General features: G+C 37.2%; 1 protein-coding gene and 1 long non-coding RNA gene across 2 annotated transcripts in view; one reads left to right on the top strand and one right to left on the bottom strand.

The window, feature by feature from the left end:
- Window positions 1-24,481, top strand: part of LOC147834035 (cholinephosphotransferase 1-like) — a 67,447-nt gene that overhangs the window by 17,719 nt on the left and 25,247 nt on the right. The window lies entirely within an intron of this gene.
- On the bottom strand, window positions 1,491-5,920 carry LOC147840900 (uncharacterized). Its single transcript, XR_015508076.1, has 2 exons — window positions 3,678-5,920; window positions 1,491-2,219 (listed from the first exon to the last, which is right to left on the bottom strand). It is a non-coding gene; the product is annotated as an uncharacterized LOC147840900 (long non-coding RNA).

The raw sequence follows: 24,481 nt of genomic DNA, 5'->3' as shown, positions 1-24,481 counted from the left end.
TTTCTCTCGCGAGTGTCATTCACACCTGCTGTTCTCGCATAAATCCACCAGAGGCTGCTGTCGTCTGACTGACTGACTGAGCAATCTCTCCACTCTTCTCCTTCCCTAAACCCAACCAATAGTGTTTTCAAAAGCACCAATTGACCAGCACCTACTCACTTCCCTAAACCCAACTGACAATGTTTTCAAAAGCAATCCAGAAAAAGAAAAGCCATCACTTCTACCACATTTTCAGATTTTACCACATTATTGCCCTGTTATGTACTTGTTTATTTTATTTTTTGGCTTTTGTTTTTGTGTTACGTTCTTTCTGCAACTGTTCTTCGCCAAACTCAAACCTCGTCATCAACTCTGCCCTGCGTCACAAATCTTCCAATGTATGTGATGAGCCACTGGGCAAACTGGTAACAGCGGAAAAGCCTTCCAAATGGAGGTAAGCGATCAGCTGGTAAGCTCAAAAAAGAACACCGTCATACCGCCCCCTAGTGTTTTAAATTTACATTCCTCATAATTTGCGATCTCCAGAAATGTAAATAGGGCAACATTTTTAAATATTATGAAATAAATTAGAAAATTACCCATGGCGACTTTAATGTAAAATAGTTTGGTAAATGTGTCTTCGGCCTATGACTCACAATGATATTTGGTTTTTGGCCCTTCATATGAAAAAGTTTGGACATTCCTGTTTTGGATGAAACCAGAGAGCTCTCTCATCCTCCATATACAACAATGTGGTTACAAGAGGTTTCAAAGTCCAGAAAAGAAACAAAACATTGTCAAAACATCCCCTGTGACTTTAGTGGTTCAACGGCAGTCACCTCCAAGAACAGTTTTGTGCACCAAAAAAAAACTGTAAAAATGACTTTATTTGCCTATTTTTTTCTCCTGTGTAATGTCAATGTGTGTTTGTTTACTTCTGGCAGTATGACAAATTTGCCATTAGAGTCATCAGCGTTATATGCAAGCATCATTTGGACCCTTTTCACAATACTTTAATTACGCATTTAACGACCATCATCCTCTCAAATCCTTGAAAGTTTTTAATATTTTAATTTTAAAAAGACACATTTATATGCATTTATGTAGTTATCATATCATCTTTTAAATTACAAAACAATAAATTACAGATTTTGTGAGGTTTTTGAAATGCAGTATCTATGGTTGAGACAGTAAATTTGACGTTGTTCTCTATTTTATGAAAGTCTTAATAATACCATAGTGGAGTTTTTCTCTTATTATTCTAACAAATGGCATTGTAAAATAATGATTTGTTGTACTCTCTCAGTCACTGTGCTCTAAGTTTACCCAACTATTACGGCTTCTGCTACTGAGAAACCCAGAAATGTGAAAAGGGTTCATTGGCCACAGGGCCGGAGTGGGACTCCTTTTCAGCTCTGGAGTTTCAAGCCTCAGACCGACCCACCTCAGTTCACGACTGACTATATTAAAATAAGGTCATTTCCAATTCAGTTTCTAATTACACTATCACGTCTTTTTTTTTTTTTTTTTTTTTTTGAGAAAACAGCTGCTTTAGAACTTCAAATGTTTAACAACCCTAACAGTATTATATGTCTTATCAATAAAAATGAAAAGATAAAATAAAATACTCAGACAAGGATCAAACCCAGGTCAGTAACATCATAACTTAACGTGCTAACCACTGGACCACAACAGCTATACATTGAGAGGTGACAAATCTGAGTTATATCATCATTAACCTGCAGGCTGCATCTTGCTCACGAGGCTGCGAGAAAATAGATAAAAATAGCAGAGCTGCGGTAAAATAATGAATAAGAAGGCTGTGAAGTAAATAAATAAATAAATTCAAAAAGTGTGACTGCTGAGAACAACAGATTCTAGAGCTAGGGACACCGGCCCTCGCGACCAAAAAACAGACTGGCCCACCGGGAATTATCCCGGTCCTCCCGATTAGCCAATCCGGGCCTGATTGGCCATAGTAAACATGCACCCTTATCTGATGCCAAAAACATAGCTGGAGTTGGTTTACTGTTTGTTTTGGTGCGCAAAAAAGTTCTTGGAGCTTCGTTTGATTACATTTGAGTGTTTTGAGACCGTTGCTGTTTATTGAGGGTCAAAGAGCTGTCGAATTTAATCTAAAATATCTTAATTTGTGTTCTAAAAATGAACAAAAGTCTCAGAGAATTGGAACAATATGAGGGTAATTAATAGCAAAATTTACATTTTTGTATGAACTGATCCTTTAAAGGGGTGGTCCAGAATGTTATTTTTAAGGCTTGGTTGTGTTAATAAGATGCAAAGCAATGTGTGCTCATGTTTAACTTGAAGGAAATCGTGTTATTTTTTCATAAATCTCACTTTGATTATACACAGCTACTCAGCTAACATGAAAACGACTGTCATATTTCCTAGTTCCTCTAAAAGGCCCACCCTCAAGTGACTCTGATTGGTCATCATCATAATATGCTGTGATACGCCGATCGGCTTCACGTCACGCCCTGACAAGCACGCGTGTTTTGTGTAAACAGTCAGTCAGTCAACACGTGTCTGTAACGAGTGAAAATGGGATGCGGCTCCTTTAACTGTTTCTGTGCCTTTTAGTGTGTTTATGCGTGTATACGATGAAGTATTTGTAACACGAGAAGCGCATGTGCGCGGGAGAGATTTTTATTGTTCTTTTTCTCTCATGCTCGGATTAAGTTATTTTCTGTGGTGACAGAATAAAGCACAAGATGTGAGATGAGACCTTTGTGAGCCTGGATTGATTTGTTTTTGATGTTACACTCCAGTTGGGAAATCATTGCTGTATTTTTTTTAAATCAATGCGTTACAGGACGTCTTTCATGCATATGGGGAATATGCCTGTGTAAGTAACATGAATCGTTCACATATCTTTTGCGACTTTATTGTCCGAGTTGTAAAACGCATAGCATAGCTGCCTATAGAGAGAAATTCTGCCGTCTCACACAGAGAGACACAGGTGCTGGCCAAGAGTGCGTGTATGTGTATGTGTGTGTGTGCGTTTACAGCCGTTTGATAAATATGGATTTGTAACGTTAGCTAAGTCGTTAGCGGTTACCATAATTTCCCGTTGTTTACATCTTTGCTACAACACACCGTTAAAGTTAGACACTGTACATGTCATGATCAATTTTAACAAATAAAAACACTTACAGGTCATGACTCAGAGTTCACAGCGTCTCCTTGCTCCATCTTTGAGGAGATTTTAACTGAATCCAGCACTGAACTGGGAGAGATTCTGGAAGCTGTGTTTTGTCAAATCATGCTTGCTATGTATTTTATAGTTCTCTGGAACATAATTAATATTGAACTGTAAGCACTTCTGTGTTTGGGTCGTGTCATTTGGAAGCCCAACAACAGAAACAGAACAGCTCTGTGGAAACAGCAGGATGGCATTTCTCTCTCTGCAGTAACGTTACAGCGCCTCTGGCCACGGCCTTTACCTGCGCAGTGTGGGATGCGCAATAACGAACTTTTGTGATCTCACAGGGGGCGGAAGTATTTTTTGTAGTCCCCAAAATTCGTTAATTGTAGGCGTTGCTAAGCTAACTCTGTACAAATCAAGGTCTCCCTTTGCATTAAACTTTGAATATTTTACATTCAGAGATGCTGTTTATGTTCACACAGCTACATTACACATCAACTGAAGTTTAAAATATAATATCGTAGTGGACCACCCCTTTAAACGTAAAATATTTGATAAAGATTGGTGACTTATGTTTGTAAAAAAAAAAGTTATTTTTAATGCTGCTATAGCTAAAACAAGTATCAATTAAATGGTATGTTGTATGTTATACAACAGTATGACTCTCTCTCTCTCTCTCTCTCTCTCTCTCTCTCTCTCTCTCTCTATTTTTCTCTCTCTCTCTCTGTCTTTCTCTCTTAGCAGTGCAGTTTTTTTTTTTAACCCTGTGTGCTTTATAGTAAGGTATAAGTTAAAAATATAATTTATTTATAAGAAGTACTAATTCAGAGATCACGCAGATGCAGACATTCGTTTTAGGAATCTGTTTTATAAAGCCTGACGTGAAGCTGGAAAACTTCACACAATATAATGTCCCTTATCTATTTTTGCCTCCTGAGGCCTATTATTGGAGAAGAAAGGCACAAGTTTCTTGTGGTTGTGTTGAAGAGGGACTAATTCACTTCCACTTTAGTTCACAGAAACGATGAGTACTTTTCCAAGGATCTGACAGGTAGAAGTTAATTCATCTGACAACTATTACCTGGAGCCACTCAGGCAATGGCTGTTTATTGCAAATTATCCAGAGATTTTCTAACACACACAAATACACTCTTTCTCACACATATTGTTGAAGTCAGAATTATTAACCCTCCTGTATAATTTTCCCCAATTTCTCCTTGACGGATTTTTTTTTTTTTTAACAAATTTCTAAACATAATAAGTTTAATAACTCATTTCTGATAACTGATTTATTTACCTTTGCCATGATGACAGCACATACGTAATATTTTACTAGATATTTTTTCAAGATACTAGTATTTAGCCTAAAGTGACATTTAAAGGCTTAACTAGATTAATTTGGTTAACTATGTAGGCAATTTATATCATAAACCCAATGCAAGATGTGTATGGCAGACCAGCTCAACTGTAATTTTCACGTTTTGTGCCACGTTGTTTAAATAAAAAAATACATTTTCTGGTCTAAAAGGGAGGTGTGTTAAGGTGCATTGTTGGCGTGTTGCTATATTTATAAACTGAAATAGACTGTGCCATTGATCAACTAAGAGCTGATCTTAAGTCCAGCGCAGAGCGAAATAGTTTGCACCTATGCAGGTCTAAAACACTTACACATTACTTAAAACACACAAGATGTACATCAATAAAGAAACATCTTTACATATAAAAAAAAAAATATATATATATATATATTAAAATGCCTTTTTTGTGTCCGAGTTTTTTGTTTGTTTGTTTGTTTGTTTGCTTGCTTTTTTTCAGTTTATTTTTGACAATGTTATTGGTATTAACAGTATTATTTACTACATGCATATTTATATTTGTTTTAATAAAAATAAGTTTATATTTGTCCACCTGTTGGGTTTTGGAGATGTTTGCATCACCTTATGGGCCATAAGATTTGGAAGATTTTTAACCACACTTCGTTACCATTGTTAATTTATTTGTTTGCTGGAAATAAGAACTGAAATTTAGAAATAGTTTTGAAACAAATCTTTGCACTTACCAAGCAAAATTACATATGGAGGCTGATGGGTGTCTTCAGTGGAGTGCTTACAACACTGTTTGCTTTCTCCATGAAAGTAAAGGAGTAAAGTAAAGAGTAAAAGTAAAGTAAAGAGAAAGTAAAAAGGCTGAATGGAGGAGGCTCAGGCTTTATTCTTGCACTGCAGATGGTCTGTTTATCTGTTTTCTTGCTAGTGAAGCATTCAGGTTTTCAACTCACAAGGTCCACCATGTAAATAGCAAATGCGCTGTTGCAGGACACAACTAACTCTTAAAGAGAATGAGAGATGAGTCTTTAATTGGTTTAATGCACGTTATACTCAAAACACACCCATGATTCATTAGGGGAATAAGCACAACCCTGTAAGATCATGTGCCGGGGGACAAACCATTCAATTCAATTCAATTCAGCTTTATTTGTATAGCGCTTTTACAATGTAGATTGTGTCAAAGCAGCTTCACATAAATGGTCATAGTAACTGGAACAGTGTGGTTCAGGTTTTAGTGTTTAAGTTCAGTTCATATTTTCCATCCTTAAAATAGCAAAAGTGGATTCAGACAGGCTCTTAATGCTTTTGCGCTATGCACTTTAGACCTTATGCCTAAATCGTTAAAATAAAACCCATTGTATAACAATTGTTTGTTCTGTAGACAATCGAAAAAATTGTAATAATATTGACCTTAAAATTATTTTAAAAATTGTTTTTATTTTACCCGAAATAATAATAATAAAATAAAAAAAAAAAAAATTATATATATATATATATATATATATATATATATATATATATATATATATATATATATATATATATATATATATATATATATATATTATAGGAAGTACTGTGAAAAAGAAACCCTTGCTCTGTTAAACATCATTTAGGAAATATTTGAAAAAGGAAAAAATAATTCACAGGAGGGCTAAAAATTTTACTTCGACTGTAAATACACTCCTTCAATCTATATGCTATGCATCTGCAAACACAACCATTATTTTTCTTTCTTTCCAGGATGTATGAAGTGAAGGGGAAAAAAGAACAATCAGGAGTCTCTTTTGAATTAATTTGCTTAAGTGAGGTTACAAATGTGCATAATAGCCATGGCAGGCACAATTACAGTCAATTTACACTTTCCAATTATCCATAAAAGGTACTTAACCTAATACTTGATGTGTGTCAAACGAAGGCAGGCCCAATTAAGCATGGGGGTGGTCTGAATTTCTGCGCCCCTTCTCTTCTGCACAGATTCTCTCCTCTGCCTCTCCTGATCTAAAGCACCACTTTAGTGAATTTAACACCAGACATCCAAAAAACTCCACTCTGGGCAAATCACAGACACTCCATTTCAGCCTCCACTCCAACAAATGTTGAGGGACTTTAACCTGATGAGCAGGGATGCACCGTTCCAGCTATTGTTTCATATTGGCCATCATCATGCTTTCTCTGGGTGCTCTGAGTCGAACCACATCAGGAGTTTAACGCACAAGCTAATCTATTTGACAGGACACGTAAATTAGTGATTACAGTACAATACTGGATTAATGGTTGTTTATTCAAGTTTGTGCATGAATCTGTCAGTTACTGATATTTTGATTTTGCTTTGAAAAATATGCCTCACACAATATGTAGGTACTTTAACATACAGTACAATTCAGTACATTTTGGAAGCACAGTTCCAACCTGATTTCACCAGGGGCATGTTCCTGGATTAACATCTATGTTGATCCTGGAACAACATTCCAATCAGAATTAAGGGAAATATTTACCTTTTATGCTAAGTTTAGGCTTACCGTTTATTATTTTCAAACAAAAATAATGTTCCAGGATCAACATAGATGTCAATCCAGGATCACATCATACTTGGTAAAATCATGATGTCCGTGACATATCTACAATTTAATTAATTTGAATGTTAATTATGGTTATGAGGCAGATTATCAGTTAATAAAGATGCTTTCACACAGTTTCTTGCACAACACTGTGTTTTATGTGTATGTTAAATGCTACACTTTGATATATCTCCATATGTATAGTTTTTCCGATGTTGTAAATTTACTAGGTTCCTCACCTGGTACAGCAATGTTGAGTGCAGAGGAACAAGAACCATTAAATATTTAAACCATTAAAACTTATCCAGCAAGTTTTTACGCAGCGGATGCCCTTCCAGCCACAACCCATCTCTGGGAAACATCCACACACACATTCCCACACAAACTCATACACTATGGACAATTTAGCCTACCCAATTCACCTGTACCGCATGTCTTTGGACAGTGGGGGAAACGGGAGCACCCGGAGGAAACCTATGCGAACGCAGAGAGAACATGCAAACTCCTCACAGAAACGCCAACTGAGCCGAGGTTCGAACCAGCGACCCAGCGACCTTCTTGCTGTGAGGCGACAGCACTACCTACTACTATGCAAATCAATGTATTAATCATGTATTAATATTATTATTATTCATTCATTCATTCTTTTTCTTGTTGGCTTAGTCCCTTTATTAATCCGGGGTCGCCACAGCGGAATGAACTGCAAGCTTATCCAGCACGTTTTTATGCAGCGGATGTCCTTCCAGCCGCAACCCATCTCTGGGAAATATTATTATTTAAATTTTGATAATTATTATGATTATTATTATTATTATTGTGAATTAATAAAATGAAAAGTAATCATTTATTCACTCTGGTGTGGTTTTAATGGCACATTATGAGATAAAAAAAACATGCAAATTCAATTTTGATAAAAAACTACAAATTGTGTGTGTGTGTGTGTGTGTGTGTTTGTATACACAGTTGAAGTCAGAATTATTAGCCCCTCAGAATTATTAGACCGCTTGTTTATTTTTTCCCCATTTTTTGTTTCTGTGAGAAGATTTTTTTCAACACATTTCTAAACATAATAGTTTTAATAATTAATTTCTAATAACGGATTTATTTTATCTTTGCTATGATGACAGCTCATAATATTTGACTAGATATTTTTCAAGACACTTCTATAGAGCTTAAAGTGACATTTAAAGGCTTAACTTTAATTACGCATGTTAGGGTAATTAGGCAAGTTATTGTATAACAATGGTTTGTTCTGTATATTATAACAACATGGTTTGGTGAGAAACAACCCAAAACTTAATCTCTTATTTTACAAAAATCCTGACTATGGCTTTTGATCTCGTCAAGGTCACATTCTCTCCAACTCACACACGAAAAAGTCCACAAATTGCTAAAAATCTCTATTAATAGAAATGCAACACTGATTGTTCTCCAGGGTCTTGAGAAGTCATTTGCTGACAGAATCACACTTAATAACGTAGTTTGTCGTTACGAGAATTAATCTCAAATCCACCTCATAACAGATCTCTTGATGTGTATCTGAATCCCCAAGATACCCTTATTGAGCGCAAGGACGCAAACCGCTATGGTGATTGAATAAGTGGGACACAGGAAACAGAGCGGCCCAACAGGGGAGTGAAAGAACAAGTGGGAGAAGGAGACACTGCAAAGAAAAAGAGGACATCCTAAAAGACACTTGAGATGAGAAAACCAATTGAAATATATCAGAATGACATGCAAATGATGCACCAAAGAAACTAACTCTCTTTCTTTAGGCATTAACCCTGCAGATTTGGTATTGATATACTTGTTGAATGGCGCAGTGAGCAGTATCTGAAAAGCAGTAATGAAAAATGCATATTACCCACACAAACCGTTGCAGCAGATTGCATCAATACAGTCTTGGACTTATCTTAGGCTAGTTTGATATTTCTTATCTCATGCTTGATCCAAGCTCACTTTGTTCATGCCCATTGCCAGTTATAATACAAGCCTTTGATTTTGTCAAATTAATTTATTATTTAACTTGCTTTACTCAAAATTAATGAATAAAATAAAATTGGCACTTAATCAACCCAGTTTTTGAACGTTGCTGGAAATGCAAAATAGATTTCTTATGTTTGGCTGTGCAGCAATTAGGCCAAATAAACGGCTTGTTGCAGTGTATGAGTACAGCCCTTTTTGAAAATGAATTTTTCAAAAAGGGCTGTATTTGATATAATGGATAATATTTTCTGCATTTCTCAATGAATATCGGTAATGTCTTTTGGTGCATTTGAACAAAACAGATTTATTAAACATATATATTTATTAAAATGAAGCAATTCCATGTAAGTTTTCACTAAAATGCAGAAACTGTTTCTATGTTTTTTGTGTAAACAAGTATTTTGCAGTACTTTAGAAATACTTAAAGATGTCTCTGTTAATGTTTTCAAACTATTTTTGATTTACCAAAGTCACACAAGTGGCAATTTCCATCATGTGGCAATTTCTCTGTCACATCCATAACAACGTTTCCTCATAAATGCAAAAATACTAAATAAAAAAAAAATCTGAAATTGTGGTTCTATAGAGAGCCAACACTTTTCCCTTTGATTATCATTATTTATTTTGGGTTGTGCAGTTTACTTCACAAAAACTATAGAAAGTATGTTATAAGCAGACTTTTTTGGGCACATCCATAACACATGTTTATTTTCTTCATTTAAAGTACAAAACGTGTTTACAGATTGATCATTTTCTGGTCCCATACTTCTGTGGTTAGTTGTTTTGGAAAATATAAATAGATTTTTCAATATAATGTTAACATATACTTTCTCTGTGAATTTGTTTTGAGTTTTTACAGCAAACGTCACATCCATAATGCTGGAATTGCTCAGTAACATTTTAATCACAGAGCATAAATAGAAATAGAGAGATAATACATTTAAGTGAAGTTTCACAAACTAATTTAGAGAGAAGCACGTGATGTGATCGATTACAGATGGTCCTTTTTCCTAATCATTGGCTAGCATATCGGATGATTCCAAAATGACTATAAATATCCTGCCTAAACTTCATTCCCTATCTTCGTTTTGGAAAATCCCTCCTCTATCCTTCCATTCTCCCTCCGCCTCAATTCTAGGATTGGGCGACATGGCAGCTCTGTGGCTGGTGCTGCTGCCTCTCAGTGGGAGGGCCAATGATTCAAGTTCTAATTGAGTCAGTTAGCACTCTCTGTGTGGAGTTTGCATGTTCTTCCCATGTTCGCAAGGGTTTTCCCCGGGTACTCAGGTTTCCTCCTACAGTCTAAAAACATGTGACATAAGCGAATTGTAATAACAGTTACAAGCACTTAACGCATACATACTGAATGGATTCTTATAGAAACACCTTATTAAACAAAGTATAGGTAAACAGCTCTCGAGAGATACGAGATCAGATATATATTGGCTACAGAACACACCACTGTTGTCCAATGACTTGTCTAATTCAGTGGTTCACAAAATATGTGGAGGTCACAGGACAATGAGTGGAGATCGCTAGGTGACTTCCAAAACTTAAATTCGTTTTATTAAACTATTAGAATTAGGTAGTAGTAATTATCATATATCCATAATCTACAGAAGTTAATAGGTACATTAAAAAAACAGCATGCAAATAAAGCCTGTCATTCATTCATTCATTCATTCATTCATTCATTCATTCATTCATTCATTCATTCCTTATCTTTTGGTTTATTCTCTTTATTACCAGGGCTCGCCACACCGGAATGAACCACCATCTTATCCAGCATATGTTTTATGCAGCGGATGTCCTTTCAGCTGCAACCCAGTACTGGGAAACATCCATACACACTCATTCACACACATACACTATGGCCAATTTAGTTTTATCCAATTCACCTATAGCGCATGTCTTTGGACTATGGGGAAAATCAGAGCACCCACAAGAAACCCACACGAACTGGGAGAGAACATGCAATATCCACACAGAAATGCCAACTGACCCTGCTGGGACTCGACCCAGCGACCTTCTTGCTGTAAGGCGATCATGCTGCCCACTGCGCTACCGTGACGCCCTATTGCAAAGACATGAAATTGGTTATTAGAAATAAGTTATTAAAATGATTGTTTAAAAATATTCATTCTTTTTTTTTTCCGGCTTAATCCCTTTATTCAACAGGAGTCGCATCAGCGGAATGAACCGCCAATTTATCCAGCATATGTTTTACGCATGCAGATGCCCTGAAATAACTATGTAAATGAAAAGTCTTAAATCGACATTTAAAAGCTGAATATTTCTAACATGTGGAAGAAGAGATTCTATATGGCAAATATAATATCATCACATTTAAACGTGACCATCAAGCTAAAACAGGTCTCAAAATTCCAACATAATAAAAGCCTTTTAATAATGACAGCCTTCTTCCTCAAAGGTCCTCGTCTCTTTTTTAAATATAACCTTCATGGACACAGTTGCACATGGCATGTGTTTATGTTGTCCCAGCGAGTAATTACTCTCATTTCAGGTTTAATGCCTGGTGCTTGTTGACATGCATGCTCACCAACCAGTGCCCGCGCACACAGATGGCATCATCTGAAAATAAAGATCAAAGACTACTGAAATCCCATTCGTTCCACTCCGAATGGGATCCACATGCTTTGAGAGAGAGTGTGAGAGAGATTTGGTTACGTGCCGAAAGAGAAAAACGGAATTCTGGATCAGTGACTCCCAGATGGTGGGAGCAGATATGAGCGCTACCACCTCGAAAAAAGAGGGCAGAATATAGAGAGAACAGGGTGCTTATCCTGCGCTCTTTCACTCTTTAATGTTATCTTACTTTCTCCATTTCAATTTAGCCCACTCACTCACTCTCTCTCTCTCTCTCTCTCTTACTCTCTCTCTTTCTCCTTTCAGAATTGTCTTACTTATTTTGTCAGTTTAATTACGACTTTTCATTCTTTCTTTCTCTTCTTCTGCCTCTTATTCTTTTGCAATGTGTTTTTTCCCTATTTTTGTGTCCTCATTGTTGACCGGATGCATTAGTCTTGTTTTTATGACTAATTCAACACGTTATGTCATACACACTATTAGCTGATGTGTCATAGTATAGACCATTATCATAACTTATTTTGTTGGATAAGCTCCAGATTTGGCTTCAGCACTGAATAATCTAATGCATATGTGCAAATATAATATTGTAAACCTTCTTTTAAAAAAATATCAATTTAAATGAGAGATTTGTGAGGGGTGTACTAACATATGCTGAGCAATGTACTTGCAACTGAAATGGAATATTGAGCAGGGGGCATGGCTTTGTTTTTGGACACCCTTCCCTCATAGCAAACTAACAGTATCATTAATAGAGAACGGCGGCCACTTCAATGTAAGACTTTGATTCTATTGATTCTATGATTACTATTTGTGGATTAATTGTTCCCCTAAAGAATAACAAAATAAACATTGTGAATGGGGGTGTCAAAATGAACTGTTTCTTCAGTGCCCTGCTGAAGGTTCTGTAATAATCATAACCAGTTATTATGTACTGACATCATTTATCTCATATGCGCTATGTCGCCGTAGCTTGCTATGGCTAGGGAGTATTTACAATGCTCTAACTACTTTAAAACGCAGAATTGTGCAGAATTTCACTGCGTGTGTGTTTGCTGGACAGTCTTTTACTTACACTCACAGCAGAAGCTCCCATTTCACTGCGATTGAGAGAATGAAAGTAAACTCCATTTCTCTCTCTCTCTCTCTCTCTCTCTCTCTCTCTCTCTCTCTCTCTTACTGTGGCCCATTTGATCTTCTGGCATGACTTTTTCACTCCTCTTAGCTGTTACAGTAATACTTCTGGATACAGACATTAGCTCGTGCCAGCAGAGTTTTCTCCACCGTGTCTATCAGGGATCATCTGTGATCGTCACTCACGTTTATAAGTGTCACTCATCTGTGAAGAGTGCCAGCGCTTAAGAGCCGATCGCAGCCCTTTCTGTTGAGCGCGTGACCAATCAAAGGGGTGTAAGAAAGAACTTGCTAGACAAGGCCCAGAAAGTGAGCGGGATATTTATATTTGTTTATTAAATAAATAAAGGGCATCCACAGCATAAAATGTTTGCTGGATAAGTTGGCGGTTCATTCCACTGTGGCAACCCCGGATTAATAAAGGGACTAAGCTGAAAAAAAATGAATGAATGAAATATTATTTATCTCTCTTACCTATTTTCTACATGTATGGAAATCTAAAATTGCTATATATATATATATATATATATATATAAATAACTTTTATAAATTCAAAATTAACAGTTTCTTTAGTGCCCTGCTAAAGGTTCTGTAATAATCATAACCAGTTATTATAGTGACGTCATTTATCTCATATGCACTGTCGCCATAGCTTACTATGGCTAGGGAGGGGAGTTACTTAAGGTAACTTTATTTAGCTTATTTTAGAAAAGAGTCCAGGCTAAATTTAGCCAGGATAGCTTGAAAAGCCCCGCTTAATCCCTTATCTTGCTTTTATGCTACCCTGCAGCGTATTTGAACTTGAGAAAAGGATAGAATCAAGATAAATGCTGATATCTGCCATATGTTTATCACACAATGGTATTTTAGGAATTAAAACAACAACTTTAAAATATATATATTGCACAAGTTTATGCTACTTTAGTTTTTCACCAATAGTTATTCACTGCTACAGCTGTACAGGCTGTACAAGTTTAGAATGACATGATAGTTGCTAAATGACAGAATTTAAAGTATTGGGTATTTTTTATTATTTTTTTTGTCTGGAGACGTGTGTATTATTCATGGCCGTGAGTACGTGTCACCGGTGTTCGGTTCATTAGTAAGAGGTTCATATTGTTCTCAGCCCAGATACACTGTGGTGCTACAGGAGAGGTGAGGATGGAGTAATTGTCTCGTATCAAATGAACAGGCATGAACAGCAGAGACACACATCACCTGCATTGTCAAATGAGCGCGTCGTCTGCGCCACTGATTTGAATCCACGGCGTAGCTTGTTTACAAGTCATCTAGGGCACCGCCAGCGAAAGCCAGGGCATAAACAAGTGCACCTCATGTCAGGTTGAGTGTCACTCTTGCCGAATCCTACACACTTATCACAGGCATCCACAACTTTTCCCTCGCACATGCACACGCAAAAAAGAAAAAACAACTTGCATTGCAGTTTTGGAAGGCTTGTCCCCTACCGAGCGAGCTCTGCTGTGTTCACAGCTAGGGTGTTAATCAAGAATTGTATGTCAAATATGTAGACGACAACATCAGAAGCAAATAATTAATTTGCTGAAGTGTGCCGTCAAAATGGCATGGATGGAGGACGAATCCAATGGAATGAGAGATGGAGGGGAAAGGAGAGAAAAAAAATAGATGCAGTTATAATTGGCGGTTTTGTTTGTGCATTAATAAAGGACTGGGGAAATGAATGTTATACATTATTTCCTTTTGAGCCAACAGACATATCTGAGGAGGAAATGAGATGGATGGAGTGTGAAATCCGCAATGTGGTGCGGCTTGCCTGATGCAAATGAAATGTCAACACACAGCGAAGGTAGTTAATGAGATTTCCAATGCGTAATTTCCACATTGCAGCCAAAGTGTGAAAACGCAGAATAAACCCTGTCATTAAAACAAAATACCACAAATAGAGACAGTAGTGTTCTTTTCTTCTTCTCGCTTTCGGTTCCTCTCTGTCTCGGTCTTTGTCTTTCCTCCTCTTTATAACCTTAGAAGCAAGCCCTAATCCATCATAAGGTGACATAAAAAAGCAGCATGGACGTTTTTGAGAATAAAACATGATCAATATTACATCATCATTCAAAGCCTTGAATGGATATCCACATTTGTTTTCCGCATGTGTCTACTGTGTTTCAAGTTGGGTTGTATTTCAGGTTTGCAAAACTTTAGTTAATTAGTTTGTGCTGCAAACAAGGTTGTATAAGTAAACTAAATATTAAACTACTGGACAAAAAACATTTGTTACAGTTTTTCTCATTGGCTTTGGTCCATTTCTCACAAAACTATTTACATTTGCACAGCAGTTAATGCATTTCTCAAAACAATTAGTCATTTGTGCACATCATAGTAGCAGCTTCTCATCCCTACCAAAAAATTGAAAATGCTTTTGGACATGCATCAATTGCTTTCATGCAACTCCATGCTTCTTTATAACATTGTCATTTGCTTATGTCATGTTAGTTAATCTATTTTGTAAAAGCCCTATAGAAATAACAATGTATTGAAAAGTAAAGCCTTGTGTTACCCCAACAGAAAAATGCACCATAACACACCTCCTTTCAGACCAACATTACCATGGGTGTACAAAATGTTGCAAATGCATTGGCTATTAAAAAAAAAAGAAAAAAAGAAGAGGGGCCAGACCAAGGTTATTATAATTGTTTTGAGATTTTTATCATTATTATCATTGTTACGGTCCCTAACTTAAATAAGACTCGTGACCAAAAGACAACGTAACATAATAAACAACGGCCAAAGTTCTCCAGCTAAATTATTTATTAATATAACATAACCAACAAAACAATCCAAATTGACAAGAGATGGGGAGCCCAACAACATAATAAAGAACAACCAAACAAACCTAAAGCAGGTTGGAGCTCCCCACTCCAAACAAATATCAAAAAGAAAGCATAAAGGAGAACACAACAATAAAGCCGTCAAAGACTGTGGTGACGTTGAGGAATGAGGGCCGTAGAAGTCCGCTTCCGTTTGTTTTAAAGGCCTGACGCCACCAGGTTAACCAATAGAAAACTGAAAAGGGAAAAGGACAAACAAGATCAATCGAAAGTAATTATTAATGGCAGGAGTGAACGCCACACGCAACACCTCCACCCCCAAAATGGTGACTGGTAAACAAAACAAAAAGACAATAAACACCACCCATCACCATATGGTAATACGTGACATCGCATCGGCCAGCACATTATTTTTACCGGCAACATGTTTCATGTCCAAGTTAAAGGCTTGGACAAACAAAGCCCATCTCATTAAGCGTTGGTTAGAATTACGCATTCTATGAATAAAGATGAGAGGGTTGTGATCAGTGTAGACTGTTATTGGATAAGATGAAGATCCAATATAAACCTCAAAATTGTTAAGGGCCAAAACCAGCGCCAGAGCTTCTTTTTCGATTGTGGAGTATGCTTTTTGATGTTTCTGGAATTTTTTTGAAAAGTAGCACACTGGGTGCTCAACTCCATCAAGCCCATCCTGCAATAGCACAGCGCCTGCCCCTACATCGCTAGCATCAACAGCCAATTTGAATGTACGGTCGTACACTGGAGCCGCCAAGACGGGTGCATGCATTAAAAGGTGTTTAAGCGACTCAAAAGAATGTTGACATTCCGGTGACCATTTAAAAACCGACTTCGGACTTAATAGGTCGGTGAGAGGAGAAACTACTGTCGAAAAGTTTTTACAAAAATTACGGTAATATCCCGCCATTCCCAGAAAGCGCTGTAATTCGCGACGTGTGGAAGGGACTGGAAATGACGTGATAGCCTCAATCTTGGCGTGTACTGGTTTTACCATGCCACTGCCCACAATCTTACCCAAGTAAACTACCGTTGCTTTTGCAAAATCACATTTGGCCAAATTAACTGTTAAATTGGCATCAGTCAGTTTCTCAAAAACCTGTGTCAACTGATGGATGTGTTCTTGCCACGTTTTTGAATGAACAACGATGTCATCTAAATACACCTCACATCCTGGCACTCCCCCCAACACGCAGTTAACTAACCGCTGAAATGTTGCGGGCGCATTGCGTACCCCAAAAGGCATTACTGTATACTGTAAGAAGGCATCAGGTGTAACAAATGCCGAGATTTCCTTTGCACGTTGAGTTAATGGCACCTGCCAAAATCCTTTAAGAAGGTCTAACTTTGTCACAAACACAGCCGACCCCACACGGTCAACACAGTCTTCCATACGAGGAAGAGGGTGACAGTCAGGTTTTGTGACACTGTTAACCCTTCTAAAGTCCGTGCAGAAACGTTCAGATCCATCAGACTTCATAGCCAAAAGACAGGGCGAGCTCCATGAGCTAATACTAGGTTCTGCAATACCATGCGCCAACATATAATTGACTTGATTTTGTAGTCGCTGACGTTTCACAGGGTTGACGCGGTATGGATGTTGTTTAATCGCAGCATTAGCACCAACATCGATGTCATGCTGCAGCACATGAGTCTGAGATGGAACATCTGAAAACAGGGAAACATGACACTTAATTAATTTAAATATGTCTGTTCTCTGTAAATCAGAAAGATGCAAAAAACAAGAGTCAAGATTAGCAAGCATCTCAGAATTTTTTAAACATCCTTGAACTGTAGCCAAAGATGGACTCTCAATGTCGCCGCCAGCTTCAAGATCAGACAGCGACTCAGAGTTCTCAATGACACTGTCAGCACCCGATGACAACCCGGAAAATGATTGTACCTGTAACACACTTGAGACAGTTGAACACTCAGTGTTAGGCTTAGATGGAGCTGTTTTTATTTTTTTAGAGCTGTGAGAAATCATTTGCCCACGATCATAATAAGGTTTGATCATGTTGATGTGGCAGAGTCTGCTACGACGAACACGGTCGGGGGTAGCAACCACATAATCCCTATCACTTACCCTTTTTTCAATGACATAAGGTCCACTATACCTCGCTTGAAGGCTACAGCCAGGAATCGGTAAAAATACCAAAACTTTGTCCCCCGGCTTAAACTGTCTGTCCACACTGTTCTTATCAAACCAGTTTTTCATCCTGGATTGAGCAACTGCTAAATTCTGTTTAGCCAGTTCACATGCACAATGTAGCTTGTGCCGAAAAGAGCTAACATAATCCAGTATATTTTTTTGTTCTGATTCATTCAACCAATTGTCTCGCAGCAATTTCAAAGGGCCACGGATATTATGTGCAAACACCAAGTCTGCTGGGCTGAAGCCAGTAGATTCTTGCACCACTTCTCGAGCTGCAAACAAAAGCAAGTGCACACCCTCATCCCAATCCTTTTCAAACTCCAGGCAATATGCACGAAGCATTGATTTAAGGGTCTGATGAAATCTCTCTAATGTGCCCTGACTTTCAGGATGGTAAGCACTTGAAAAGTTATGGGATATTTTCAGCTGATTGGTGACCTGTTTAAAAACACGAGACATAAAATTTGTTCCCTGGTCCGTTTGAATTACCTTGGGAAGCCCAAACAGTGAGAAGAACTTGGTCAGTGCTTTTACTACTGACGTGGCCGTAATTTTGCGCATGGGTATGGCCTCAGGAAAACGTGTTGAAGCGCACATAATGGTCAACAAAAATTTACTGCCAGATTTGGTACGAGGCAATGGGCCTACACAGTCCACCACGACATGATCAAACGGCGAGTCTACAGCTGGAATAGGATATAAAGGGTAAGGTGGAATCGGTGGATTTGACTTTTCAGCTATTTGACAAGTATGACATGTTCTACAATGCCACTTCACATCCCGTTTTAGACCTGGCCAAAAAAAATTACGCAAAATACGATCATAGGTTTTGGTGACACCCAAATGACCAGCTAAGGGGTTGTCATGAGCTAAACTGAGTATTTCACCTCGAAGCTTTTTTGGAACAACAATTTGTGTTACAGTGCTCCAATCATCATGCACAGAAGCAGAAGATGGCGTCCACTTGCGCATTAAAATGTTATTTTTGACAAAATAACCAGACACATTGTCGATAAGCTTTTCTTCAGGGACAGCCAATTCATACAGAGAAATGAGCGAATCATCACTCCGTTGTTCAGAAATTAGATGTTCTTTTGACATACGAACCCCACTAAAGCTCTCAGACAGCTCAGAACGTTCTAGCACATTGTCAGCTGATGAGTTTTCACATTTTCCATCCAACTCTGTAAAATCAGAGACTAAAGATGGAGAACTCAGAACAGGGCCACTATCAGAGTCTACTTTAGGTTCTCTGTCAAGATCTATCATAAAACTATCCTCCAAGCCATCAGAGTCTATCAAGTTAGCTTTAGCCATTGACCGAGTGACAGCACATACAGGAAACACTGTTGGATACTTCACCTGCAGTTCATCTGGGCCTTCAGACAAAAAGGGCACAGCAGTTACTTCAGGACTCACTAAGATTTTGCCCCCAGCAAGATCATTCCCCAAGAGAAAATCCACTCCTTTTATTGGAAAAGCTGTGCATGCTGCAACTGCTACTGGACCAGACACCAGATCCGACTCAAGCTGGACAGAATGCATTGGCAGGTTAACAAGTTTCATTCCAAATCCCTGAACAATCTCATTGCAGTTTAACGAAGTTTTATCAGAAAGAGGCAACACACTTTGTAGAATGATAGATCTAGAAGCGGCAGTATCACGCAAGATGGTTACAGGAACTTTTACATCACTGTCTGACAAGGAAACAACTCCCTTCATTATAAATGGTGAGTAAATCTCCAAATCAACACACCCAGACTGAAAAAGGTTTGATGTTGAGACTTTTTCTACCAGTGCCACAGTTTTAGGCTTCTTTTTATTCAACAAAAAACAGCTGTTGATTAAATGACCACGTTTTTTGCAATAAGCACATACTGGCCTTGGCCTAGCCGCATCTTTAGCACTGTGCTCAGTGTGAAAGTGCGTGACAGGACTACGCTGCAACGGAGAGAAAGATGGCTTTTCAAAGTTCTCTCTGTGAGTCAGAATATATTCATCGGCTAATACCGCAGCATCTAGTACATTAGTGACTTTCTGTTCATTCAAGTATGTTGCAATTTTGTCTGGTAGACAATTTTTGAATTCCTCCATTAGAATTAGATCACGAAGCTGTTCTAAATTTTTCACTTCTTGTGCAGAACACCAACGATCAAAAAGTACAGTTTTTTCACGACCAAATTCGACATAAGTTTGGCTTTCAGCTTTTTTATAACGCCTAAACTTTTGCCTATAGGCCTCGGGTACTAATTCATAAGACCTTAAAACAGCAGATTTCACCTGATCATATTTTAAACTTAATTCAGGTGAAAGAGAAGCATATGCCTCCTGGGCTTTTCCTGTGAATACACATTGCAAAAGAAGAGTCCATACCTCTTTAGGCCATTTCAATGTCGTAGCCACTCGTTCAAAAAGTACAAAATATTTGTCCACATCTCTCTCTGAAAAAGGAGGAATTAAACGAATGCATTTATTAATGTCAAAGTCTGTTTCTGGATCAAAATCCCTTGACTGCCTAGACAAACGAGCAGATTCACGTCTTCCAATTTCCTGTATCTCAAATTTACGCAGCTCAAATTCATGCTTTAGCTCTTTTTCCTTGAGCTCCAATCGCCGTATTTCTACTTGCAACTCAAGTCTACGCAATTCAGAGTCAGGCTGCACATCAGCATGTGAAGTGACAGCACTAACAGGAGGAAGGATACTCATTTCACATAAGGCTGTATGCAATTCATTTTTAATTTTCTGTTTTTTCTCTTGTTTAGAGAGTGGTACTTCAAAGTGAGCAGCAATAGAGAACAGATTACTTTTAGTACACTGTTCAAGTTTCTCTATGCTCGGATGAGCAACAAATTCCTCTAAACTAAACTCCATAATAAGATTGAAAAACACGCAGTCAAAATATTAATAATAAATATACAAAAAAATCAAATCTGCGTCAAATCTTATTCATCCAACAGCAAAATACAAACTTCCGCAAATTAACTAAATAACAAAATAGAAGGATAATGCAAAGGAAAGTGAAGTGACAACAAACGTTACAAAGTATACCAAATGCGAGCAAATACACCCCTCTATCTGCGCCTGCCTAACGGAACTTCACCTGTCTAACTCACCTAGTCTTCACGCAGTTCAGCGGCGGGTTATTATGCACTAAAAACCAGCAGGATTGTGAGACAATCTATAATAGACGACCCCACAAAATCCTACGGACGTGCTCCCGAGATATCTGCGTTAACAGATAACACTAACCGCCTCTTTGCGACACTACAAAAACAAAAAACAGACGAAGTCCAAAGGACAACGCCTCTTCAACCTAACAGGGGAGTAAAGGCCGCTATGCAATTAACAGTATACAAAAACACTTCACTTACCTGCATTTCCAGCAAGCTTTGCCATGCAACCGCGTTGATAAAGCAAAACAAACACGATGTTCACACACACATGCACACGCTCCGGTGTGACACGCTACGCGGGATTCCCTATGACGCGAAATTACGTCATGAGGAATTCCCCATGAGAGCCAAACATTATAGTCTAACGATCTATCGTTCAGTAAAGTCAAACAAGTTTGGTATCAAAAAGAGAACAAAGTGAAACAACTTAAAGAGAAGCGGACGAGCCCCCAATTATGTTACGGTCCCTAACTTAAATAAGACTCGTGACCAAAAGACAACGTAACATAATAAACAACGGCCAAAGTTCTCCAGCTAAATTATTTATTAATATAACATAACCAACAAAACAATCCAAATTGACAAGAGATGGGGAGCCCAACAACATAATAAAGAACAACCAAACAAACCTAAAGCAGGTTGGAGCTCCCCACTCCAAACAAATATCAAAAAGAAAGCATAAAGGAGAACACAACAATAAAGCCGTCAAAGACTGTGGTGACGTGGAGGAATGAGGGCCGTAGAAGTCCGCTTCCGTTTGTTTTAAAGGCCTGACGCCACCAGGTTAACCAATAGAAAACTGAAAAGGGAAAAGGACAAACAAGATCAATCGAAAGTAATTATTAATGGCAGGAGTGAACGCCACACGCAACAATCATTCTTTCTTTTTTTGTGTATTTCATGTTCTTCTGTGTGATTGATGCTCCTTTTAGTGCTTTGAGATTGAGAAAGGCACAATTTAAATAAAATGTATTATTATTATTATTATTATTATTATTATTAACAAAAACGAAGGAAAAACGAAAATTAGCATTTAAAATCATATTTGTTAACTGAAATAAAAAATGAGAGTTTTTTTTATAAAACTAGAACTAACTGTAACTGTATTGTGTAAAGAAACAGAAACTAACTAAAATTATAGCAAAAACCTCCTTCGTTTTCATATTTGTAAATGTATACATAATTTTACTGTAATCCGTTTAGAAGTATTTGAAACAACTCTCATGTCATGTAAGCCCTTATCCACAAACTACTTTTTGGTAAGCCTAATACCCCCCTCTGACTCGAGATAACCCAGTATATACTCACATTCAGATATTAGAACAGCAACATTACACTAAGATCAAATTTGAAAAGCGGTGAACCGATAATACTGTGCATGTGTGATGTGTGACATTGTGACCAAACACAAGCAGTACATGACAGCCTGCTGTGACTGAACTAAACTTGAACAACAGCACTGCGGGTAAACTGAGGGCTTAAACGAGAAGATCTGGGGGAAAAAATTTAAGTTTATTTCATAACAGAAAATCGTAATGGAATTTCAAAAAGCGAATTGTGCTTCAGTTGGGTTGCAAAACTTCACTGTAAGACATTTTTCAGATCATGTTGATGTTTTAACTTACTGAAATTACTATTGCTGACTACAAAATTTTGGTGTGATAAGTCCTAACATCCGCAATAAATATCTGAACTTCCCATCACTACTGTGTATCTAACCTCAGAGCAGCCTTGCACACATATTGTACTTAAGGCTGCTATCTTGTGGGCTGTTTATTTGGATTTGAGGATAGGTATGGTATTGGTAGATAATAGTGTTTAAGTAGCCTCTAAAGACAGGTTTCAAAAATTTTATGTCTGAGTTTTTACTAATATTTGTTCTATTGATTTCAAATCTTGCACCTAACAAATATCCTTATTTATGAAAAAAAAATGAAAACTAATACTAAAACTAATAAAAACTAAACTAAAACTAAGTCATTTCAAAATATAGAAACTAATAAAAACTAGTAAATCTACTTCTAAAAACTAATTAAAACAAACTGAATTTGAAAACCAAAAGTCAAAACGAAATAAAAAACTAAAACTAATTTAAAAAATCCAAAACTATTATAACCTTGCGCCAGACATGATAATGATATCTGTGCCAGACTAAAACAAAGGTAAAACACCTGCATCGCGCCTGGCTCAAAGTTGAACAGCTGAGTTCATCATTTTTGTAATCCATTAAGCTGGACTCAAGATCTGTTGGGATCACTTTTAGCTTAGCTTAGCATAAATCATTGAATCAGATTGGACCATTAGCATATTGTTCAAAAAGCACACCTGCATATCTTTTATTTTGTCCTCCAGATTATTCAACATATTCAACATATCCATTCACTTACGTTATGGTTATTAGTGGTCTGCTGAAAGTGATTTCACTTATAAGTTTTCTTTTAATATTTAATAGAGAAATTTCCAGGAGAATAAAGACACTTGACTGTTCTCTCTTTTTTTTTTTTTTTAAATGCACTGATTGTTTACAGTCTAACAGAAGTTACTCCCATTATTCACATCATAGGATACTGGAAAATGGTAAATAAGAGCTCAGCGTATTGTAAACGTGCCGCCCGTTTATGTTTCTCTATAATGAAGAATTGAGCAACAGGAAACTGTACTCTCCGTTTCGAGACGGATAAACTCCTGCTAGGGAAAGCCACTCGAGCGCTTACCACTGACCCACATTTTAATTATTCATACTGATTGGCAGCTATTTATGCTGTGAGAAAGACAGATTAATGTAGCATTTTTATCTGCGTGCATCCATGTTGCCTGACTCTGATTTTAAGCCCAGCCACTATAAATCACTTTAATGAGCCATGCCAATTGACAAGTGATTTCATATTTAATAAAATACGGTACGTTTGCAGCTGACACGCTCGCATAAAGCGCCCCAAGTCTAAAAATAAAAACCTGAGGTACGCAGAACATCCTACATCTTTTAAAACAAATTAGCTTCATCAAGAGATCTGGCATATGTGATACAGACGAATTGCTGAGTGTTTTGGGTGTGACGTTTTTTATTAAAGTAGGTTTATTGTGTAACATGCAACTTATCTTATTGACAGCAGATTCGCACCCGAACTTGTGCTAAAATGTGCTTCTATGTTACATCATGCACTGTAAAATCTATACAGGTGAATTTTTCATTCTTTTTCAGATATTTCCCAAGTGATGTTTAACAGAGTAAGGGGATTTTCACAGTATTTCCTTTTTTATTTATTTTTTATTTTTTTTAAGCTGGAATATATTTCAAATGAAAAACTAAATTTAATATTCAGGGCCCCCTACAATTTTATTTTATTTTTTATTTTATTTATTTTTACATTTTTTGTGTGTGCATTGGCTACAGAACACACCACTGTTAGATATTAGACAAACTGTACAAAAATACAAGTATCCCATACATAAAAAAAAATAATAAAAAATAAAAAAATAAACTGTCGATGATAAAAACACAATAAAGCCCTGGACTTGTTTCTATTGGGGTCCTTGCTGAAAAAAAAAAAAAAAAAAAACTAG

Source organism: Danio rerio, chromosome 14, assembly GCF_052040795.2.
Source record: "Danio rerio strain M-AB ecotype USA chromosome 14, GRCz13ab, whole genome shotgun sequence".
Classification (NCBI taxonomy): domain Eukaryota; kingdom Metazoa; phylum Chordata; class Actinopteri; order Cypriniformes; family Danionidae; genus Danio; species Danio rerio.
Note: the sequence above shows the minus strand (reverse complement) of the source record. Positions and strands in the feature narration are given on the sequence as shown.